Here is a 24,257-nt window from a genome sequence, read left to right as displayed (position 1 = left end):
GGAACCGGAAGTTCGACCTCTGGCAAGTTTCCCCCCCCCCCCCCCCCCCCCCCCCCCCCAACCAATAAATTCTGGTGGAGAGGAAACCCGAGACCCATTGGTGTAAGGTAAGTGCCATATTATATTATTATATTATTAGCATTGTGCAGGTCAAGGATTGGAGGTGGAGGAGCAGTCTCTGTCAGCGAGAGAACCTGAGAACATCTCAGAAGGTAAGCAAGTGATTTTTACTTTTATACCTTTTTTTCAAATTGTGTGTGTCGGGGGGAAACTGAAGTGACATCACAGAAAAGCTGTGACCTGAGTGGCTGGTTGGGATTCTAACCTAAATTTTTTTGAGTATTTGGGAACTAACTAAACATAATAACTTAATTATAATTTAGAGGATATCTAAGCCAGAGATCGGAGAATATTATAGTTAGCTATCGCATTTCTATTAGAAATCTAGTGCTAGGAAACAGATAGTTGACAGTAACTTTGTAATTTAAAAAAAAAAGACAAATTTTAATTTTAATTAATTGACGCAATGTCAGTTAGAGGGGTGCTGTGCTCTGACTGTGAGATGTGGCAGGTCCGGGAGGCTTCCAGCGTCCCGGATGGCTTCATCTGCAGAAAGTGCACCCAACTGCAGCTCCTCACAGACCGCATGGTTCGGTTGGAGCAGCAATTGGATGCACTTAGGAGCATGCAGGTGGCGGAAAGCGTCATAGATCGCAGTTATGTAAGTGTGGTCACACCCAAGGTGCAGGCAGAGAAATGGGTGACCACCAGAAAGGGCAGGCAGTCAGTGCAGGAATCCCCTGTGGTTGTCCCCCTCTCGAACAGATATACCCCTTTGGATACTGTCGGGGGGGATAGCCTATCAGGGGAAAACAGCAGCAGCCAGAGCAGTGGCACCACGGCTGGCTCTGATGTTCAGAAGGGAGGGTCAAAGCGCAGAAGAGTAATAGTAATAGGGGACTCTATAGTCAGGGGCACAGATAGGCGCTTCTGTGGACGTGAAAGAGACTCCAGGATGGTATGTTGCCTCCCTGGTGCCAGGGTCCAGGATGTCTCCGAACGGGTAGAGGGAATCCTGAAGGGGGAGGGCAAACAGGCAGAGGTCGTTGTACATATTGGTACTAACGACATAGGCAGGAAGGGGCATGAGGTCCTGCAGCAGGAGTTCAGGGAGCTAGGCAGAAAGTTAAAAGACAGGACCTCGAGGGTTGTAATCTCGGGATTACTCCCTGTGCCACGTGCCAGTGAGGCTAGAAATAGGAAGATAGAGCAGACAAACACGTGGCTAAACAGCTGGTGTAGGAGGGAGGGTTTCTGTTATCTGGACCACTGGGAGCTCTTCCGGGGCAGGTGTGACCTGTATAAGATGGACGGGTTGCATCTAAACCGGAGAGGCATAAATATCCTGGCCGCGAGATTTGCTAGTGTCACACGGGAGGGTTTAAACTAGTATGGCAGGGGGGTGGGCACGGGAGCAATAGGTCAGAAGGTGAGAGCATTGAGGGAGAACTAGGGAATAGGGACAGTGTGGCTCTGAGGCAGAGCAGACGGGGAGAAGTTGCTGAACACAGCGGGTCTGGTGGCCTGAAGTGCATATGTTTTAATGCAAGGAGCATTACGGGTAAGGCAGATGAACTTAGAGCTTGGATTACTACTTGGAACTATGATGTTGTTGCCATTACAGAGACCTGGTTGAGGGAAGGGCAGGATTGGCAGCTAAACGTTCCAGGATTTAGATGTTTCAGGCGGGATAGAGGGGGATGTAAAAGGGGAGGCGGAGTTGCGCTACTTGTTCAGGAGAGTATCACAGCTATACAGCGAGAGGACACCTCAGAGGGCAGTGAGGCTATATGGGTAGAGATCAGGAATAAGAAGGGTGCAGTCACCATGTTGGGGGTATACTACAGGCCTCCCAACAGCCAGCGGGAGATAGAGGAGCAGATAGGTAGACAGATTTTGGAAAAGAGTAAAAACAACAGGGTTGTGGTGATGGGAGACTTCAACTTCCCCAATATTGACTGGGACTCACTTAGTGCCAGGGGCTTAGACGGGGCAGAGTTTGTAAGGAGCATCCAGGAGGGCTTCTTAAAACAATATGTAAACAGTCCAACTAGGGAAGGGGCGGTACTGGACCTGGTATTGGGGAATGAGCCCGGCCAGGTGGTAGATGTTTCAGTAGGGGAGCATTTCGGTAACAGTGACCACAATTCAGTAAGTTTTAAAGTACTGGTGGACAAGGATAAGAGTGGTCCGAGGATGAATGTGCTAAATTGGGGGAAGGCTAATTATAACAATATTAGGCGGGAACTGAAGAACATAGATTGGGGGCGGATGTTTGAGGGCAAATCAACATCTGACATGTGGGAGGCTTTCAAGTGTCAGTTGAAAGGAATACAGGACAGGCATGTTCCTGTGAGGAAGAAAGATAAATACGGCAATTTTCGGGAACCTTGGATGACGAGTGATATTGTAGGCCTCGTCAAAAAGAAAAAGGAGGCATTTGTCAGGGCTAAAAGGCTGGGAACAGACGAAGCCTGTGTGGCATATAAGGAAAGTAGGAAGGAACTTAAGCAAGGAGTCAGGAGGGCTAGAAGGGGTCATGAAAAGTCATTGGCAAATAGGGTTAAGGAAAATCCCAAGGCTTTTTACACTTACATAAAAAGCAAGAGGGTAGCCAGGGAAAGGGTTCGCCCACTGAAGGATAGGCAAGGGAATCTATGTGTGGAGCCAGAGGAAATGGGCGAGGTACTAAATGAATACTTTGCATCAGTATTCACCAAAGAGAAGGAATTGGTAGATGTTGAGTCTGGAGAAGGGGGTGTAGATAGCCTGGGTCACATTGTGATCCAAAAAGACGAGGTGTTGGGTGTCTTAAAAAATATTAAGGTAAATAAGTCCCCAGGGCCGGATGGGATCTACCCCAGAATACTGAAGGAGGCTGGAGAGGAAATTGCTGAGGCCTTGACAGAAATCTTTGGATCCTCGCTGTCTTCAGGGGATGTCCCGGAGGACTGGAGAATAGCCAATGTTGTTCCTCTGTTTAAGAAGGGTGGCAGGGATAATCCTGGGAACTACAGGCCGGTGAGCCTTACTTCAGTGGTAGGGAAATTACTGGAGAGAATTCTTCGAGACAGGATCTACTCCCATTTGGAAGCAAATGGACGTATTAGTGAGAGGCAGCACGGTTTTGTGAAGGGGAGGTCGTGTCTCACTAACTTGATAGAGTTTTTCGAGGAGGTCACTAAGATGATTGATGCAGGTAGGGCAGTAGATGTTGTCTATATGGACTTCAGTAAGGCCTTTGACAAGGTCCCTCATGGTAGACTAGTACAAAAGGTGAAGTCACACGGGATCAGGGGTGAACTGGCAAGGTGGATACAGAACTGGCTAGGCCATAGAAGGCAGAGGGTAGCAATGGAGGGATGCTTTTCTAATTGGAGGGCTGTGACCAGTGGTGTTCCACAGGGATCAGTGCTGGGACCTTTGCTCTTTGTAGTATATATAAATGATTTGGAGGAAAATGTAACTGGTCTGATTAGTAAGTTTGCAGACGACACAAAGGTTGGTGGAATTGCGGATAGCGATGAGGACTGTCTGAGGATACAGCAGGATTTAGATTGTCTGGAGACTTGGGCGGAGAGATGGCAGATGGAGTTTAACCTGGACAAATGTGAGGTAATGCATTTTGGAAGGGCTAATGCAGGTAGGGAATATACAGTGAATGGTAGAACCCTCAAGAGTATTGAAAGTCAAAGAGATCTAGGAGTACAGGTCCACAGATCACTGAAAGGGGCTACACAGGTGGAGAAGGTAGTCAAGAAGGCATACGGCATGCTTGCCTTCATTGGCCGGGGCATTGAGTATAAGAATTGGCAAGTCATGTTGCAGCTGTATAGAACCTTAGTTAGGCCACACTTGGAGTATAGTGTTCAATTTTGGTCGCCACACTACCAGAAGGATGTGGAGGCTTTAGAGAGGGTGCAGAAGAGATTTACCAGAATGTTGCCTGGTATGGAGGGCATAAGCTATGAGGAGCGATTGAATAAACTCGGTTTGTTCTCACTGGAACGAAGGAGGTTGAGGGGCGACCTGATAGAGGTATACAAAATTATGAGGGGCATAGACAGAGTGGATAGTCAGAGGCTTTTCCCCAGGGTAGAGGGGTCAATTACTAGGGGGCATAGGTTTAAGGTGAGAGGGGCAAAGTTTAGAGTAGATGTACGAGGCAAGTTTTTTACGCAGAGGGTAGTGGGTGCCTGGAACTCACTACCGGAGGAGGTAGTGGAGGCAGGGACGATAGGGACATTTAAGGGGCATCTTGACAAATATATGAATAGGATGGGAATAGAAGGATACGGACCCAGGAAGTGTAGAAGATTGTAGTTTAGTCGGGCAGTATGGTCGGCACGGGCTTGGAGGGCCGAAGGGCCTGTTCCTGTGCTGTACATTTCTTTGTTCTTTGTTCTTCAAGGGAGTGGGAGACGAGTGCAAGAAGTGTGGGAGGGGACCAGCAAACCACATGCTTACGTTTTGGGGCTGGGAGAAGCTGGAGAGATACTGGGCGGAAGTGTTCGTGACACGAACAAAGATTGTGGGGAGGAGGTCGGACCGGACCCTATGGTGGCGATATTCGGGTTATCAGAAGGCGGAGTTGATGGAGGGGAGGCAGGCTGATGTCGTGGCCTTCGCCTCTGGTGGCCCGGCAAAGGATCTTGATGCAATGACGGTCGGCAACTCTGCCTGGGGTGGCAGCCTGGTTAGGAGACTTGTATGACTTTCTCCGTCTGGAAAAGATTAAATATGAACTGAGGGGTTCAAAGAAGGGCTTCAAGACGAGGTGGGGACTGTTCGTGGCCATGTTTGAGGAGCTGTTTGTCGCAAAGGGGGGCGGTGCAGGGGGCGGGGGGGGGGGCGAAAACGGGGAAAGATCTGTTGAACTGTAATGTAAAATTGTGTGATGGGGAGCATGTTCCCTGGATCCCCCCCCCCCCCCCCAAAACCAAGATATTTGTAGTCCCCACCAACTACTTCATCTTTTCCGGGTTTAGTATCATTCAAAACAACCCTATTTTGTTGAGAAAGTCTACAAGTTCAATGAGAACAACTCGTACCCAAGTAGGAAGATTAAAGCTAAGTGAATGCTCAAGAAATTTAAAGCTATAAACGACCAGTTGCTCCATTTTGGTATCTGACCAAAGTTGGTTTTTCAGCTTTAACACTTTGTTACTAGTGGTTTTCAAGTAGTTCAGTGCTATATCTTTTTCTTGCATCCTTTTATGTAAATAAATTATGCCAGCAAGCATATGATTCATAGATCATAGAACTTACAGTGCAAAAGGAGGCCATTCAGCCCATCGTGTCTGCACCGGCCCTTGGAAAGAGCACCCCACGTCTGTACTCTATCCCAGTAACCCCACCTAATCTTTTGGACTCTAAAGGGGCAATTTAGCTTGGCCAATCCACCTAACTTGCACATCTTTGGACTGTGGGAGGAATCCGGAGCACCCGGAGGAAACCCACGCAGACACGGGAGAAAGTGCAAACTCCACACAGACAGTTACCTGAGGCTAGAATTGAACCCGGGTCCCTGGTGCTGTGAGGCAGCAGTGCTAACCACCATGCTGCCCCGGTTCTGCAACTGCATCAGTTGAATGTGAACCAAAAGTTGAGCAAACTTTCCTTTTGTTAAATATTATTTTGATTTCAGATTATCCGATTTTTAGTAAATTGTTGCTTTGAAACGGTATTGTTTTCCTTAATTTAGATGGTTGTCAGAATGTGAAATTTGTGAACAAGTTTTTTTTTGTCACCGTAAGAATAAGTATCATGTTTGTGTGTCAGTGACTCTCTAAATTTGAGTGCTTTTTTTTGTAATTTAGCACTAATTTTACAAATTCTGGTAAACAGACTTTATAAATGAAATAACCCATCTTTTCTCATCCAGTCCCATGTTTGGTCATATTCATTTACTAATTTCTTATTCAAATAAATGTGATCACTGCTCTAACAACTTGGATCTTGTATTTATTGTTTTTGTTCTTGGGCTATGATAATTGCTGTGCCCACAAATATGAGGTAGCTATCTAATTTCACAAGTTTGAAATAATGTGGATTTTAAGTAAACAAAAATGATCCTTCAATTGGCCATGACAACTAGGATTAATGGGTGGTATCTATTATGTACCAATGAATATTCCAGGATATTTAATAAGTTCATGTTTGTTTGATTTTGAATTTACTTTCCAGTTGCTGCCTTTAGTGACATTCCTGTTTGTGAGGCAACTTAGACCCACCTTGGAATGTGGTTTATCTTTGGTTTTTTAATATCTACCAGTTAATGTTCCAGGATATTTAATAAGCTCATGTTTGTTTGATTTTGCATTTACTTTCCAGTTGCTGCCTTTAGTGACATTCCTGTTTGTGAGGCAACTTAGACCCACCTTGAAATGTGGTTTATCTTTGGTTTTTTAATATCTACCAGTGAATGTTCCAGGATATTTAATAAGCTCATGTTTGTTTGATTTTGCATTTACTTTCCAGCGCTGTCTTTAGTGACATTCCTGTTTGTGAGGCAACTTAGACCCACCTTGAAATTTGGTTTATCTTAAGTTTTATAAGAACCATAATGTGAACAGTCATTATCTTTCTTTCCGCCAATATGTGGGCTGAATGTTCAGCTAATCCATACAGGTTAGCAATGGTCCTTTCACACTTGGCAATTTGCCAATTAGTTAGGGATATAATGGCAATTGTTCTGAATTCAGGCAATAGTTTGTTGCCCCTGGACCGTTAATATTTAGAGTACGAAGTCTTACAACACCAGGTTAAAGTCCAACAGGTTTGTTTCGATGTCACTAGCTTTCGGAGCTCTGCTCCTGAGGAAGGAGCAGAGCTCCGAAAGCTAGTGACATCGAAACAAACCTGTTGGACTTTAACCTGGTGTTGTAAGACTTCGTACTGTGCTCACCCCAGTCCAACGCCGGCATCTCCACATCATCTTTAATATTTAGATTCAACAGTTTCTGTTAGGCACAGGATCACAAAATTCTTTAGATTGCCAGTGTCACTAAATATTGATACGGTTACCTACTGTTGGGCGAGTGCACCAAATTGATGGATTGGATTTGTTCATGATGCGTGTACTGAGGTACAGTGAGAAGTATTTTTCTGCGAGCAGCTCAAACAGATCATTAAGTACATGAAAAGAAAATACATAATAGGGCAATAACGTGCATTTGGTGTTGAAGGAAACAGTTGGGACAGGTTAGGAGATAGTATATCGTGCTCTCCTTAGGGAATGCTTGATGCTATAACCAGTTTTTCTTTACTCCTAGTACCAGTAGTACTAAATATGTGCAAAGCTGAAAAAACTGCGATTGGTGCTAATTTCAATATGGCAGAGTATTTTTACTCTTTGGACTTCATTGCAAGGAGATTTTGAGAACCGAAGTAAAATGTTTCGCTACAGTTAAAGCGAGCCTTGGTGAGACTGCACCTGGAGTATTCTGTACAGTTTTGGCCTGATTATCTAAGGAAGGATACAATTCCCGCAGAGGGAATGCAATGGACCGATTCCTGTGATGGCAGGATTGTCTTGAGAGGAGAGATTGAGGAAATTGGGCCTGTTTCAAAGAATGAATGATCTCATTGAAACTTAAATGGTGGATGTAGACTGGATGTTTCCTCTGGCTGGTAAGTCTAGAACCAGGAGACATAATCTCAGAATAAGCGGTAGGCCATTTCAAACTCAGGAGGAATTCCTTCACTCAGAGAGTGCTGAAGCTTTGAAATTCTCTACCCCGTGGGGTTGCAGAAGCTCAATCATTTGAGTGTGTTCAAGACAAAATAGATAGATTCCTGGAAACTAACTATATCAAGGGGTATGGCGATAGCGTTGGAAAGTGACATGCGGGTAGATGATCAGCCTGATTTAATGGTGGAACAGGCTCGATGGGCTGAACGGCCATGCTTTTGAAATGCCCAAATTAAGAATTTTACAAACTAACCATGTACAGACAACGATGCCCTATGATTTAGTTGATTTCTCACTGTTAGTGCCAGCTTGCCGTCTTTTCATTTAGTGCTGTACAAACATTATGGCCCAAACTATAGCTTTTACATTTTAAGGACTGTTTTAAATATTTTAGATTTAAAGAAAAATCTTAAAAAAAGAAATTAGGACGGTGGATATTTAGAACTTGGTTTTGCAAATGGCAATTGATGCTAGACCACCAGTTTTAAAACTGGGATTGATAGATGTTTGTGAGCCAGGGGGATTAAGGGCAATAGTGAGTATATGGAGTTGGATCATAAATCAGCTATGAGCTCTTTGAATGGTGGAGAAAGCATAAGGGGCTAAATAACCTATTCCTATAATATAGCTGAAACTCCAGGGGTGGGGGAGCATGTAATGGAACATGAAGTGTCAGAGTTGGGAAGAAATGTACTAAGAAAGTAATTTGAAAGATTTTGGAATACAAAGCCACAATGGCTGATGGCATTATCAAAGGGAAAGGCTACACTTCAGATCAGAACTGAAAGAGTAAAGGGTGTATGCCAGGAATTATGAACAAGTAAGGTGGAAGGGGACTTTTGGAGGGCAAAGGAGGCCTTTGGTGGTTAGCACTGCTGCTTCACAGCGCCAGGGACTCTAGTTCAATTCAGACCTTGGGTGACTGTCCAGAGTTTGTACATTCACCCCGTGTCTGCATGGGTTTCCTCCGAGTGCTCTGGTTTCCTCCCACAGTCCAAAAGATGTGCAGGTTAGGTGGATTGGCCGTGCTAAATTGCCCTTAGTGTCCAAAAGGGTAGGTGGGTTATGGGGATAGGGTGGGGAAGTTGGCCTAGGTAGGGTGCTCTTTCAGAGGGTCAGTGCAGCCTCAATGGGCCGATTTGGCCTCCTGCACAGTGATTCTATGTACAGTTGTTTGATTTTGAAATCCTCTTGAGCAAATGAAGAGTTGGTGGAAGCCTGCAAGAATTAGCAAAAATCCCTATTAAATGGAAATTAAGCTTAAAATGATTTAACAGATTTAAAATTCTGGATGAGATTTTGTAGGTTAGAGGCGACAGCATATTATGTTTTGGGCATTGAAAGATTTGAACTTTTTAGCCTAAAAGATATTTAAGTACACATGTTCAGAAAAAATACTGCTACAAAATATTAGCAAGGTGATCTGACAGCTGAAAGCTGTCAATTATTGCTCAAGGATGGTGGCTATGCACTGACTAGATGGTGAAGATTTAGATGGTTAAAGATCAGAAGCAATGTAGCTCAATCCTGTGTACATTTTCAATTATGAAATGAATGTGTTTAAAAATGAAGGAAATCCACATTGAGGTTTAAATTTATTGGGAAGGATATTGGAAGTTGCTTTATGTAACAATTTTCCCACTTTATCCATAGCAATGGCATAATATTTTGTTTGAAAAAGCAATTATTCATTAGAAAATAAGTATTAAGTAACCGTGCACTGCCACATGTTTAAAGGTGACATCATTCTGTTTTGAGGTTGGGCCTGAGAGCATTGTGTCATGATCTAATGTGCAGCTTGGAAATTGCATACTTTTGTCATGATACTATTTTGTGCTCACAGGCACAAGTCAGTTCAGCACAAGTTAAATTTGGAGCACAGTTGAATCCTCACAACTGTAAACAACCGCATTCAATGAATTTCTAGTTGTACGATCACCAGCATCTGATCCATTGATGTTTTATCCAAATTCGAGATGGAGTTTTGTTCCTGCAGCAGGATGATTGCCCGGGGTTGGGGGGCATGGGGACTCCAAATAGTCAACTAGCGGATGTCTGGCCTCTTCTCTCAAACTCAAGGAAGTTGAAATGCATCTTGCTGCTCTTTGTCAGGGCATTAGAGCACTAAACAGTATTGCATTTCAACAACACTGACGCACACAGGACCTGTGCTAGTATGTTTTTATTTAGTTTATGTAGCTCTTTTATTTAGTTTATGTAGCTCGTACAGCTGTACCTAATTAGTGGATACTGTTAGTTGTCTTTGTATTTATTGAATGCTATGACATGATTTAAAAGATTGATTAAAGTGCATCCTGAGTTATTGACAGACTTAACACAGCCCTCCAGTTGCATATTGGGAGTTTTTCTCTTGGTCATGTTCGTGCTCTGAGAAGCTACGTCACTCTGTACTAAGGAAACACCTGTGCTTTGAAAATATATTGGATTAAAATGCAAGTTAGTAATTGGTTCAAATAGCTCCTTTTGTCTTGTATTTAAAAATGACAATTGAAATAGTTAATTTTTTTTCTCTTTCAAGTCTTTTAGGACAGTTTTGAAAGACATGGACTATTTTGATTGCTATAAGCATACATACACTATTGATAGAATGGCAAAGTATTAGCAAAAGTCAATTTCCGTTTATTTTGTACCTTCTACATCTTGATGTCAAGTAGATTAATTTTTATAAAGGTAATCATGTTCTGTTGCCATTAGAATGGCAGTGTTTCTTTAACTATAAATTCCTTATTTTCCAGCTTTTATATTTTAGGCTGCGCTATGACACTGAACGTTAGTTTGTTGGGGAAACAAATGGGTGATCTGTTTCCAAGTTACTGGTGCTTGGAGAGAATCCTGCAAAATTGAACCCTTGCAATATTTCTACAATATTTGTGCGGTGTTCAGTTACATTCACAACTCGTACTGAAGCAGACTCTGCCTGCATGCAGTGTCCTGGCCAACCTTGAGCTGATGAGTGGCAAGTAAACACTAAACAATGACCATCTCCAATAAGAGCAAATCTAACCACCTGTCCTTGAGATTCAGTGGCTATCCCATAGCTTAATTCTCAACTGACAACATCCTGGGGTTGCCATTGGCCAGAAATAAACTGGACCAACCATACCAATACTGTGGCTACAAAAGCATGTCAGAGATTGTGGATTCTGATGCTCCAAACTCACCTTCTGACTTCCCAAATCATGTCCGCCATCTACAGGCCCAATCCAGACTGTGATGCAATACTTTTCACTTGCCTGGATGAATGCAGTTTCAACAATACTTGAAGCTTGAAACCATCCAGGATAAAACCGTTTGCTTGATCAGCACCTCAATGATGGTGCCATTATTTGACAGTACCTTCTAACCCAGCAATTTCTACCACCTAGAAGAAGAATGGCAGCATATACATGCAGCCATACCACCATCTTCAAGATCTCCTAGTCATATATCATCCTGACTTCACATTCATTGACTGATTACAGGGCAAAGGGAGGCCATTCGGCCCAGCGTGTCGGAATCACGGTAGCATAGTGGTTAGCGCAATCGCTTCACCGCTCCAGGGTCCCAGGTTCGATTCCCGGCTTGGGTCCCTGTCTGTGTGGAGTCTACACGTTCTCCTTGTGTGTGCGTGGGTTTTCTCCAGGTGCTCCGGTTTCCTCCCACAGTCCAAAGATGTGCAGATTAGGTGGATTGGCCATGCTAAATTGCCCTTGGTGTCCAAAATTTCCCTTCGTGTTGGGTGGGGTTACTGGGTTGTGGGGATAGGGTGGAGGTGTGGGGTTGGGTAGGATGCTCTTTCCAAGAGCTGGTGCAGACTCAATGGGCCGAATGGCTTCCTTCTGCACTGTAGATTCTATGATCACCTCTCCAAATGAGCAATTCGCTTGTTGCAATTCTCCTGCTTTCTCCCCATAAGCTAATACATACTTCCTTTTGAAAAAACAGTCTTATTTGATTTTGAATGCTTTGAGGACCTAATCAGCAAGGTAGATAATGGGGAAGTTGTGGATGTGCTGTATCTAGATTTCCAGAAGGTGTTTGACAAGGTGCTGCAAAAAAGATTGATCCAGAAGGTGAGATTGAAGGGGGTTGAGGGTAGAATACTAGATTGGATTGAGGATTGTCTGACTGACAGAAAGCAGAGTGGTTAAATGACAGCACTTCCTTCGGGACTTGTGGGAGGAAACCGGAGCATCCGGAGGAAACCCACGCAGACACGGGGAGAACATGCAGACTCCACACAGACAAGTGACCCAAGCCGGTAACCCAACCTGGGATCCTGGAGCTGTGAAGCAACAGTGCTAACCACTGTGCTACCGTGCTGCCCTCTGCAAGCCGGGAAAGAGTGTAACGTAGCAAACTTTGTGGATGATACTAAAATAGGTGGAAAAGCAGGCAGTGAAGAGGAGATACAGATTTTACAGGCGGATAGGTAGGCTGGGAGATTGGGCTAAAATTTGGCAGATATGATTTAATGTGGATAAGTGTACGGTTATCCATTTTGGCTGAAAAAAATAGTTGGCCAAATTATTATCTAAATGGAAACCAGATTCAAAATGAATCTGGGCAGAGGGATCTGGGTTTCTTTGTTCATGAATCCCAGAAAATCTGTATGCAGGTACAAAATGTAATGGGCAAATGGAATGTTGGCATTTATTGCAAAAGGACTGGAGTATAAAAGTCGAGAAATATTGTTGCAACAGTATAGGGTGTTGGTGAGACCATTTCTGGAGTTGTGTCCAGTTTTGGTCACCTTATTTGAGGAAGAATGTGGTGGCAATGGAAGCAGTTCAGAGGAGGTTCACCAAATTGATTCCTGGGATGAAGGGATTGACGTATGAGGAGAGATTAAACCATTTGGGCAAGGGGTGGCATGGTGCAGTAGTTAGCACTGCTGCCTCAGGAGCCAAGGACCTGGGTTCGATCCCGGCCCTGGGTCACCGTCTGTGTGGAGTTTGCGCATTCTCCCTATGTCTGCATGGGTCTCCAAAGATAGAACATACAATGCAGAAGGAGGCCATTTGGCCCATCGAGTCTGCGCGGACCCACTTAAGCCCTCACCTCCACCCTATCCCCGTAACCCAATAACCACACCTAACCTTTTTGGACACTAAGGGCAATTTATCATGGCCAATCCACCTAATCTGCACATCTTTGGACTGTGGGAGGAAACCGGAGCACCCGGAGGAAACCCACGCAGACACTGGGAGAACATGCAGACTCCATAGACAGTGACCCAATGGGGAATCGAACCTGGGACCTTGGTGCTGTGAAGCCACAGTGCTATCCACTTTTGCTGCACAAAGATGTGCAGGGTAGGTGGATTGGCCATGCTAAATTGCCCTTAATTGGAAAAACTTAAAACACAGTTTGGGCTTATGCTCGCTGGAGTTTAGAAGGGTGAGAGGGGATCTGATTGAGGTGTATATAATACTAAAGGGATTGATAAAGTAAATGTAGACCAAATGTTCCCCACCTGTGGGGCAATCTAGAACAAGAGGCCCCCGAACAGGCGCCTGAATGTGGCGACTAGGGGCTTTTCACAGTAACTTCATTGAAGCCTACTTGTGACAATAAGCGATTTTCATTTCATTCATTTTCATTTCATTTCATTTTTCATTTCAGATATATGTTGAGAGGTGATAGATTTAAAACTGATGAGGAGGCACTTCTCGCAGAGGATGGTGAATTTGTGGAACTCGCTGCACCATAGTGCAGGGGCGGCTGAATTATTCAATAGTTTCAAGATATATTTCTGATTTTTTTTTAATGGGTTAAAGCGATATGGGGCACAGGTAGGGAGGTGGCTTTGAGATCAGGAAGAGATCAGCCATGATCTGATTGAATGGTGGAGCAAACTCGAAGGGCTGAATTGCCTGCTTCTGCTCCTAATTCCTAAAAAAAATTCTTAAGAACCTGTCTTCACCACACATTCAGGCAGTACATTCCAGACTTTAACCATTTGGAATGCAGTTGGAACTGTTGCAGTCCCTTCATTGTTGTGGGTTCCAATCCTGAAACTCCCTAACAGCATTGCAGTTGTTCAAGAGGCAATTTACCTTCTCTAGGGCAATTAGGGATGGACAATAAATGCTGGCCTTGCCAGCAATGTTCACGCCTCAAGAACTAACATTAAAGAAGTATCTTCCCCAAACACGACCTTCTGTTGCACTTTTAAATGGCAATAGAGATCGTGAGCAAATCATTGTTTAGCCTCAGCTTGTTTTTTCTTTGTAATGTGAAAACCTAATGTTGATGTGAAATATGATCTTAACACTTCCTTGTTGCTCCTAACCTAATTAGTTCAAGTAAATTAGTGCATCAGTAAAACAATGTGTCAGTGAAATAAACTAAGCTTCGTGCATCTGTTCTGCGATGCCTGTTTTATGTTCGAACAATGTTTGATTTGAACAAAGGAGACTTCTGTTTATATAGTGGGTTATCCCATCCTTGGAACATCAAATAGCTATTCAGTCTTTAATTTGTGCGACAGTGGTTAGCACTGCTACCTCAGCCCCAGGAACCCGGGTTCAATTCCAGCCTTGGGTGACTGTGTGGAGTTTGCACTTTCTCCCCGTGTATGCGTGGGTTTCCTCCGGGTGTTCCGGTTTCCTCCCACAGTCCAAAGATGTGCAGGTAGATGGCTTGACCATGATAAATTGCCCCTTAGTGTCCAAAAGGTTGGGTGGGATTACGGGGTGGGGTGGGGTAGTGGGCCTAGGTACAGAGGATCAATGCAAACTCAATGGGCCAAATGGCCTCCTGCACTGTAGGAATTCTAAAATTCTATGACTCTGAATTGTAAGGATGAGATGGTAGTCAGTTGTGGAATTGCATTCATCAAATAATCGATACCACCTTTAAGGAGAGGAGAAATGTCATGGGGATGGGGAGGAATATATACTTTTTTTAAAAATGTGAATAGAGCTGACCTGGGGAAAGGACCCACAGGAGAACTATTAAAATAGGTGCTTAGGTGACTACAGTATCTTTTTATTTAATCTTATTTCTGGTGCTATAATATTTTCTCGATCAACAATTGATATTGTTGCATCTTTTATTCGAGAACAATCTGCCCTCCTGAAGAAGTCAAGTGAGTGCAGCATTTTTTTGCGGAAGTCATATTTCGAAATAGACAAAATGTAACGACCCAGTTGGTTCATGACGATCCTTTCACGCGTCAGGCAAGAATAGTGAAGTGACCTGGCCAGCGTTTCTCCCTGTAGTACCAGTGTGACAAAAATACAATTTTTATCTTTGATTTAACATATTTCGAAAGCAATTGTAATGGAGGCTGCTTCTCCATTTAATCTTTAAATGACAGAATAGCTGAGCTCTGAGGTTATCTTTGGAATTGCATCACAGTTAAAATATATATTCAACAGCCTCTTTGTTATTTAGTTGTCAAGTCATGATTGTCTTCTGAATATGCCGAACATCTATTGGAAAATATAACTGAGAAACATTATTCCATTGTTTACTTGATTTTAAAAAAATGTTTGAACCGCGGCAGCATGGTACCACAGTGGTTAGCACAGTTGCTTCACAGCTCCAGGGCCCCATGTTCGATTCCCGGCTTGGGTCACTGTCTGTGGAGTCTGCACGTTCCCCCCCGTGTGTGCGTGGGTTTCCTCCGGGTGCTCCGGTTTCCTCCCACAATCCAAAGATGTGCAGGTTAGGTGGATTGGCCATGATAAATTGCCCTTAGTGTGTCCAAAAAGGTTAGGTGGGATCACTGGGTTATGGGGATACGGTGGAGGCATGGGCTTAAGTAGGGTGCTCTTTCGAAGGGCCAGTGCAGATTCGATAGGCCGAATGGCCTCCTACACTGGAAATTCTAGGAACCTCAAAGACAAAATAGCTCTTAACTAAAGAAACTTCACTGTTGTACATATTTGTCAAGTTGTGTAACCAGTGGTAGTTTGTTTACCACCAACTGCAAAGGACCTGCAAGAACATTCTTGCTACTGGCAGCTCAGTCCTGTGTATTAGTTATTAGGCTGTATAGCGTTTTGTCTATGTCTGCTGCTGTTAATCATCCATGTCGATATTCTGTAAACTTTGGCTCATTTTGCATTGTCTGTTCTTGGATGAGAGATAAGATTTTCAATATATCAAATGTAAATTCTTATTAAGCTTCTGTATTAGTATTTGATTCTCGGTATAACATTTTGTGAGGGATTTTTTAAAGATATAAATTTACAGTGCCCAATTATTTTTTTCCAATTAACAGGATATTTGGTGTGGCCAGTCCACCTAATCTGCACATCTTTTTCGGTTGTGGGGGTGAAACCCACGCAGACACTGGGAGAATGTGCAAACTCCACAGGGACAGTGACCGGGGCCGGGATCAAACCTGGGTCCTCAGCGCCGTAGGCAGCACTGCTAACCACTGCGCCACAGTGCTGCCATTTTGAGAGGGCTTAATAGGGTAGTTTGAGAAGCTATTTCTCCTGGCTGGTGTGTGTCAGGTTAAGAGGGATGGCTATTTCAAACCGGTGTGAGAAATTGAAACTCAGATGATTGTGTATCGATGTAATGCTCCGCCTCAGAGCTGTGGATGCTCAGTTGTTGAGGATATTCAAGAGTGAGATTGATAGATTTTTGGATTAAGGGAATCAAGAAATATGGAAAGTTGAGTTTCACGATCAGCCATAATCTTTTAAATGGTGAAGCAGGCTCAAGGGACAGTATTGGCTACTCTTGCTCCTATATCTTGCATTCTGTTCTCCTATATCTGTGTCCTTGGACAACAGAATTAAGCCAAACTGATTCTTGGAAGCTCCATTATTATTCTCAGCATAGATAATGGATACAGTTCCCTGAATGTGTCAGTGGTTCACTATATAAAATATAATCCCCAGATTGAATTTTTTTCACAACGCAAAATACTGGACAGGCATCATGAAACTTATAAACCGCTTGCTTTGCAAATGGTCAGTTTTAATTTCAATTATTTTTTTAAAACTAGAAGTTCCAACATGTTTAAGAATGTCCTTTTGCTTGGCTGAATATATGGATTTTCTTTTGTACCTTTTCTGATAAATTGAAGTCTTTTATGTCGGGGAGGCAGTGCGTAATGGGATTGTCACTGGACTTGTTAACCAGAGATTCCGAGTAATGCTCTGGGGCCCAGGTTCAAATCCCGCCACTGCAGATGGTGAAATTCTGGAATTAAAAGTCCAATGATGACCATGAAACCATTGTCGATTGTCATAAAAATCCACCTGGTTCACTAATGGCCTTTAGGGAAGGAAATTTGCTGTTGTTGCCTGGTCTGGCCCACATGTGACTCCAGACCCACAGCAATGTGGTTGACTCTTAACTGCCCTCTCAAAGCCAATTGGGGTAGGGTAATAAATGCTTCCACAGCCTGTGACCACCCACGTCCCATGAATGAAAAAAAACATATCTAATACTACTAAGGCGCTAAATCTTTACTTTTCATACGGGCCAATGCTTTGAGTTTTGAAATTCTCTATACCAGATTATACATTGATGTTGTATTGCTGACCTGGGTTGAGATTGCACTAAACCTCTGAACAGTGTTGCAGACTTCAAATTACTGTGAGCACGGAGAAAGCTCGTGTCGTACGCTTAATAGTATATGCCTAGGGTGGCGCAGTGGCTAGCACTGGGAGTATGGCACTGAGGACCCTGGTTTGAATCCTGGCGCTGGATCACTGTCTGTGTGGAGTTTGCACATTCTCCCTGTGTCTGTGGGTTTCATCCCCACAACCCAAGGATGTGCAGGGTAGGTGGATTGGCCACACTAAATTTCCCCTTAATTGGAAAAAAATAATTGTGTACGTTAAATGTATAAAAAAAAAAGATTGTATATGCCTAAGTGTTTAGCGGACAGAAATCTAGATTGACTGAAATAGTAACCAAAAAACTATTTTTCACTCAACTTCTTTCTTGACGCTGCAAGCGGCTGTGTATATATTTCCCATCATCCCGACGCGAGCATGCACCCATGATAATATGCCCACGATAAACTGCTTTGCCTTGAACAGTGCCATGAGCGATTTTCTAGTTTGTAAATAAATCTGCACCGTAGTTAACTTGTACTTTTCCAGGTTTTAAATTGACGGGAAATGCGATGTGCAAACTATATTTTCTTCTCTAACAATTTACCGTGATCAGGGCTGGTCGACGTGGGATGTGCTAACACAGCACATTCCAACTTTTGACCCCTAGATAGTGCCATCAATTTTTAAGAATCTTATTAAGCTGTTTGTGTGGGGTAAGACATGAACAATGCCAGGGGTCGGCAACCTATGGCTTGTGAGCCAAATATATCTCTTTTGTAATTCCCAAAAACGTGCAACTTAAATTTAAATAACAATTGCTTATTGCCACAAGTAGGCTTCAATGAAGTTCCTGTGAAAAGCCCCTAGTCGCCACATTCCGGCACCTATTCGGGGAGGCTGGTACGGGAATTGAACCCGCGCTGCTGGCATTGTTCTGCATTACAAGCCAGCTGTTTAGCCCGCTGTGCTAAACCAGCCCCAATTTATTCAGAATATTAAAAAACATGCAATTACGCAAGTAAAAATTATTTTTTCTTTTGTCTGTTTCACCTTTAACAGTTTATTTTTATATATATATAAATTTAGAGTACCCAATTTTTTCCAATTAAGGGGCAATTTATCGTGGCCAATCCACCTACGCTGCACATCTTTGGGTTGCGGGGGCGAAACCCATGCAAACGCGGGGAGAATGTGCAAACTCTACATGCACAGTGACCCGGAGCCAGGATCGAACCTGGGACCTCGGTGCCGTGATGCAGCAATGCTAACCCCATCTCACCGTGCTGCCCATTAACAGGTTCATTTTAACAACCATCCATTCTCTCCATTCATTGGGGGTTGTGCATAATCTCCCTTTATTTGGCCGAGAAATCCATACGTGATGGTGAACTCTGTGATCCCCTAACAGTAAATGTGGTGAAGAGAAAGGAAGATGACGAAGTTTCAAAAGGAGTGGACAGATTTGCATGCATTTTTGGATAGGTCTTGATCCCCACACTGTTTCATTTGTAGAGAGAGACTGTGCTCAAAAAAAAAATTAATTTAGAATTTCATGATAAAACATGCAGCATTTGCTACATAATACCCTGAGCGTGACATGTGCAAAAAAAAAAAACTGCGGTGAGCTGCAGTGAAAAACGAACATTGGACAAAATAGCCTGCCGCGTGGTTTAAAAAAAAAAAAAGTTGGAGCTTTATTCGAGAGTGAAAGCCATTCATTTACCGTGATTGAGAATAGATGCATTCTAAAAATCAGTTGGACAAGTTTCACAACGAGGACAAAATCTTATAAGAAATTCAAGACATGCCATTATTGGCAAAAATAGTTACTGAGAGCTGTGTGTACAATGTTTCATTTATGCAATTATTAATCATCATGTCAATTATCAATAATTTGTATATTTTCAGTCTTGCAAATCCATAGAATCCCTACAGTACAGGAAGGGCCCCATCAAGTCTGCATCAACCCTCCAAAAGAACATTCGACCTAGGCCCACTCCCTAACTCTACCCCTGTAACCCTACCTAACTTGCAAATTTTTGGAGTGTGGGAGGAAACTGGAGCACCCAGAACAAACCCATGCAGACACTGGGAGAACATGCAAATTCTGCACAGACACTCGCCAAGGCTGGAATTGAACCCGGGTCCCTGGTGTTGAGAGACAGCAGGGCTAACTGGTTGATGTAGTATGGCTCTTTGGTTTGAAAAGGTTGCCGACCCCTGATCTATGTTATCAAAAGATAATCCCAAAAGGGAACAAAGTCCCCAGGCGAGCACGTTCAGCAGCGGGTTTCCTGGCACTTGCAGTACTGAGAAACACATGGCTGGTCAGCGCTACTCGCGTGAAATGATAATCTTTTTTTGGTCACAAGTATGAAGTTACTGTGAAAAGCTAGTCGCCATATTCCGGCGCCTGTTCGGGAAAGCTGGTACGGGAATTGAACCCCCCCCTCCCGGTCTATCCCTCCCTCTCCCACCTCGGCTACTTTCCCCTGATTCTCGGCTACCCGGCTATTCTTAACTGCTTGTTCGTTGGCCACAAACAGGTCCCGGAACAATTGGGTGTCTGGCTCCCACGTTCTGTGGAAGCTGTCGTCTGACCCTTGGATGGTGAATTTGACTTTCTCCATTTGGAGAGATTCTGAGAGGTTGGACAGCCAGTCTGCAGCTTTGGGTGGTGCTGCTGACCGCCAGCTGAACAGGATTCCACGGCGGGCGATCAGGGAGGCAAAGGCAAGGACGTCCGACCTCCCCAGGAATAGATCTGGCTGGTCTGATACCCCGAAGACGCCACTTTCGGGCATGGCTCCATCCTCATCCCCACCACTTTGGACATTGCCTCGAAGAAGGCTGTCCAGTATCCCACAAGTCTGGGGCAAGACCAGAACATGTGGGCATGGATAGAACTCCCTGTTCTAGTGAGAGATAGCAATGCCAGTTTTAAATGGCGTCCAGATCTCCAAGGCCCACAAATAAAACCCCAAATTTGTTTTTTTCCTTTGTTACCAATGTTGTCTTTCCTTTAGGTGTTCAAGTAAATTACCAGTTTCTTGCCTGACTTCTGTTGTGGGGTCTGGAGGATTCCAGTTGTGTGGGTTGGAGTTGATATGAAGGCTTGGACCACCTGGTGCCTCTGACTCCAGCTTCCTCCTTTGTTTTCTCTGGTTGTACCAGAAGATGTACCACTTCTTCAAACCCACATCTTATCCATTAGTAAATTAGTTATTTCGGCAGCATAGCTCACCCTCTCCATCGCATCTAATTCACTGCCACCAAAATCCTTATCCATACTTATGTTGGCTCTGGGCTCAAGAACTTTGACTTCCTGGCGCTTCTCTCTAACTCCAAAATTCTTGCGATGACTCATCATCACCACTGACCTCTGTTTAGCTTCCCATCTCCTAGGTTATTGCATTCAAAGTTCCTCCTTTATTTACAGAGCCTTTCTGTATTCTTGCCGTTCCATATGATGAAATGAAATCAGTGTACCAGGGTGTGCACTATTTTATTAACTGGAAGGCATGCAAACAATTTAATAAATTAATTGTGACTTAAATATATATGGGGAAATGTACTCATGTGGCTTTGATAAATTTAAATTTTAACTGTAAAGAGTTCTCTTTTATGGTTGTGCAATGTCTTTATTTTCTGTACTTGATTTTATGTTCTTTGTAATGGGATATAAATTGAAGATTTCATTCTGAATTACAGTACTCTGAAACTAACCTTTTTTTAGAATACGCTCATTTGAAATATTTTAGTTTGCATGCGAATCATATGGCCATGACTAACACAGACTCCAGTCCAACCTGTGGTTCTGATCTCCAGTTGACTGTGGAGGTTAAATATGAAGAATAAGCAAAGGTTGCATTTTTGTAAGGGGCCCGAAGTATGCATGTGAACTTCTCCACTCCATAACATTTCTTCATCAATTCCAAGCTGATTCTTCATTAATGTAGATAACCGCATACTGACTTCCTCCGAATTCAAATTACTCTATTCATTGCAAAGAACTGTATGCAGAAAATAAATTGCTTATTTTAAAACTGTGCTATATAGAGTCAAACGGAAAGTTCATTTAAATGTTAATATTTCTCAGCCTCCTCCCACCTCAAGGCAGGTGTCAAACATATGATTTCTGCTAGTGGGCATGATGAAGGTTTTTTTTAATTAAATATTTTATTGAAAATTTTTGGTCAACCAACACAGTACATTGTAAAGCACCCTTTACACAATATTATAACAACACAAATAACAATGACCTATTTTATAAACAAAAAATGAATAAATAATAAATAACAAAAATGAAAACTAGCCCTAATTGGCAACTGCCTTGTCACAAGTAACACTCCAAAAATATAATTTAACAGTCCAATATATAATTATCTGTAGCAACGACCTATACATACTATACAGTATATATTAACAACCCTGAGAGTCCTTCTGGTTCCTCCTCTTTCCCCCCCACCCCCCCCCCCCCGATCCTGGGCTGCTGCTGCTGCCTTCTTTTTCCCATTCCGTCTATCTTTCTGCGAGGTATTCGACGAACGGTTGCCACCGCCTGGTGAACCCTTGAGCCGACCCCCTTAGGACGAACTTAATCCGCTCTAGCTTTATAAACCCCGCCATGTCATTTATCCAGGTCTCCACCCCCGGGGGCTTGGCTTCTTTCCACATTAGCAATATCCTGCGCCGGGCTACTAGGGACGCAAAGGCCAAAACATCGGCCTCTCTCGCCTCCTGCACTCCCGACTCTTGTGCAACCCCAAATATAGCCAACCCCCAGCTTGGTTCGACCCGGACTCCTACTACTTTTGAAAGCACCTTTGTCACCCCCATCCAAAACCCCTGTAGTGCCGGGCATGACCAAAACATATGGGTATGATTCGCTGGGCTTCTCGAGCACCTCGCACACCTATCCTCCACCCCAAAAAATTTACTGAGCCGTGCTCCAGTCATATGTGCCCTGTGTAATACCTTAAACTGAATCAGGCTTAGCCTGGCACACGAGGACGACGAGTTTACCCTGCTTAGGGCATCTGCCCACAGCCCCTCCTCGATCTCCTCCCCCAGCTCTTCTTCCCATTTCCCTTTTAGTTCATCTACCATAGTCTCCCCTTCGTCCCTCATTTCCCTATATATATCTGACACCTTACCATCCCCCACCCATGTCTTTGAGATCACTCTGTCCTGCACCTCTTGTGTCGGGAGCTGCGGGAATTCCCTCACCTGTTGCCTCGCAAAAGCCCTCAGTTGCATATACCTGAATGCATTCCCTTGGGGCAACCCATATTTCTCGGTCAGCGCTCCCAGACTCGCGAACTTCCCATCCACAAACAGATCTTTCAGTTGTGTTATTCCTGCTCTTTGCCACATTCCATATCCCCCATCCATTCCCCCCGGGGCAAACCTATGGTTGTTTCTTATCGGGGACCCCCCCAAGGCTCCAGTCTTTCCCCTATGCCGTCTCCACTGTCCCCAAATCTTCAGTGTAGCCACCACCACCGGGCTTGTGGTGTAGTTCCTCGGTGAGAACGGCAATGGGGCTGTCACCATAGCCTGTAGGCTAGTCCCCCTACAGGACGCCCTCTCTAATCTCTTCCACGCCGCTCCCTCCTCCTCTCCCATCCACTTACTCACCATTGAAATATTAGCGGCCCAATAATACTCACTTGGGCTCGGTAGTGCCAGCCCCCCCCTATCCCTGCTACGCTGTAAGAATCCCTTCCTCACTCTCGGGGTCTTCCCGGCCCACACAAAACCCATGATGCTCTTTTCAATCCTTTTTTTAAAAAAAAGCCTTCGTGATCACCACCGGGAGGCACTGAAACACAAAGAGGAATCTCGGGAGGACCACCATCTTAACCGCCTGCACCCTCCCTGCCATTGACAGGGATACCATATCCCATCTCTTGAAATCCTCCTCCCTCTGTTCCACCAACCGCGTTAAATTTAACCTATGCAATGTGCCCCAATTCTTAGCTATCTGGATCCCCAGGTAACGAAAGTCCCTTGTTACCTTCCTCAACGGTAGGTCCTCTATTTCTCTACTCTGCTCCCCTGGATGCACCACAAACAACTCACTTTTCCCCATGTTCAATTTATACCCTGAAAAATCCCCAAACTCCCCAAGTATCCGCATTATTTCTGGCATCCCCTCCGCCGGGTCCGCCACGTATAGTAGCAAATCGTCCGCATACAAAGATACCCGGTGCTCTTCTCCTCCCCTAAGTACTCCCCTCCACTTCTTGGAACCCCTCAACGCTATCGCCAGGGGCTCAATCGCCAGTGCAAACAATAATGGGGACAGAGGGCATCCCTGCCTTGTCCCTCTATGGAGCCGAAAATATGCAGATCCCCGTCCATTCGTGACCACGCTCGCCACTGGGGCCCTATACAACAGCTGCACCCATCTAACATACCCCTCTCCAAAACCAAATCTCCTCAACACCTCCCACAAATAATCCCACTCCACTCTATCAAATGCTTTCTCGGCATCCATCGCCACTACTATCTCCGTTTCTCCCTCTGGTGGGGCCATCATCATTACCCCTAACAACCTCCGTATATTCGTGTTCAGCTGTCTCCCCTTCACAAACCCAGTTTGGTCCTCGTGGACCACCCCCGGGACACATTCCTCTATTCTCATTGCCATTACCTTGGCCAGGACCTTGGCATCTACATTTAGGAGGGAAATAGGTCTATAGGACCCGCATTGTAGCGGGTCCTTTTCCTTCTTTAAGAGAAGCGATATCGTTGCTTCAGACATAGTCGGGGGCAGTTGTCCCCTTTCCTTTGCCTCATTAAAGGTCCTCGTCAGTACCGGGGCGAGCAGGTCCACATATTTTCTATAGAATTCGACTGGGAATCCATCCGGTCCCGGGGCCTTTCCCGCCTGCATGCTCCTAATTCCTTTCACCACTTCTTCTACCTCGATCTGTGCTCCCAGTCCCACCCTTTCCTGCTCTTCC

The sequence above is a fragment of the Scyliorhinus torazame genome, chromosome 28 (assembly GCF_047496885.1).
Source record: "Scyliorhinus torazame isolate Kashiwa2021f chromosome 28, sScyTor2.1, whole genome shotgun sequence".
Taxonomy (NCBI): domain Eukaryota; kingdom Metazoa; phylum Chordata; class Chondrichthyes; order Carcharhiniformes; family Scyliorhinidae; genus Scyliorhinus; species Scyliorhinus torazame.
The sequence above is the reverse complement of the archived record's forward strand: the minus strand, read 5'-3'. Positions refer to the sequence as shown.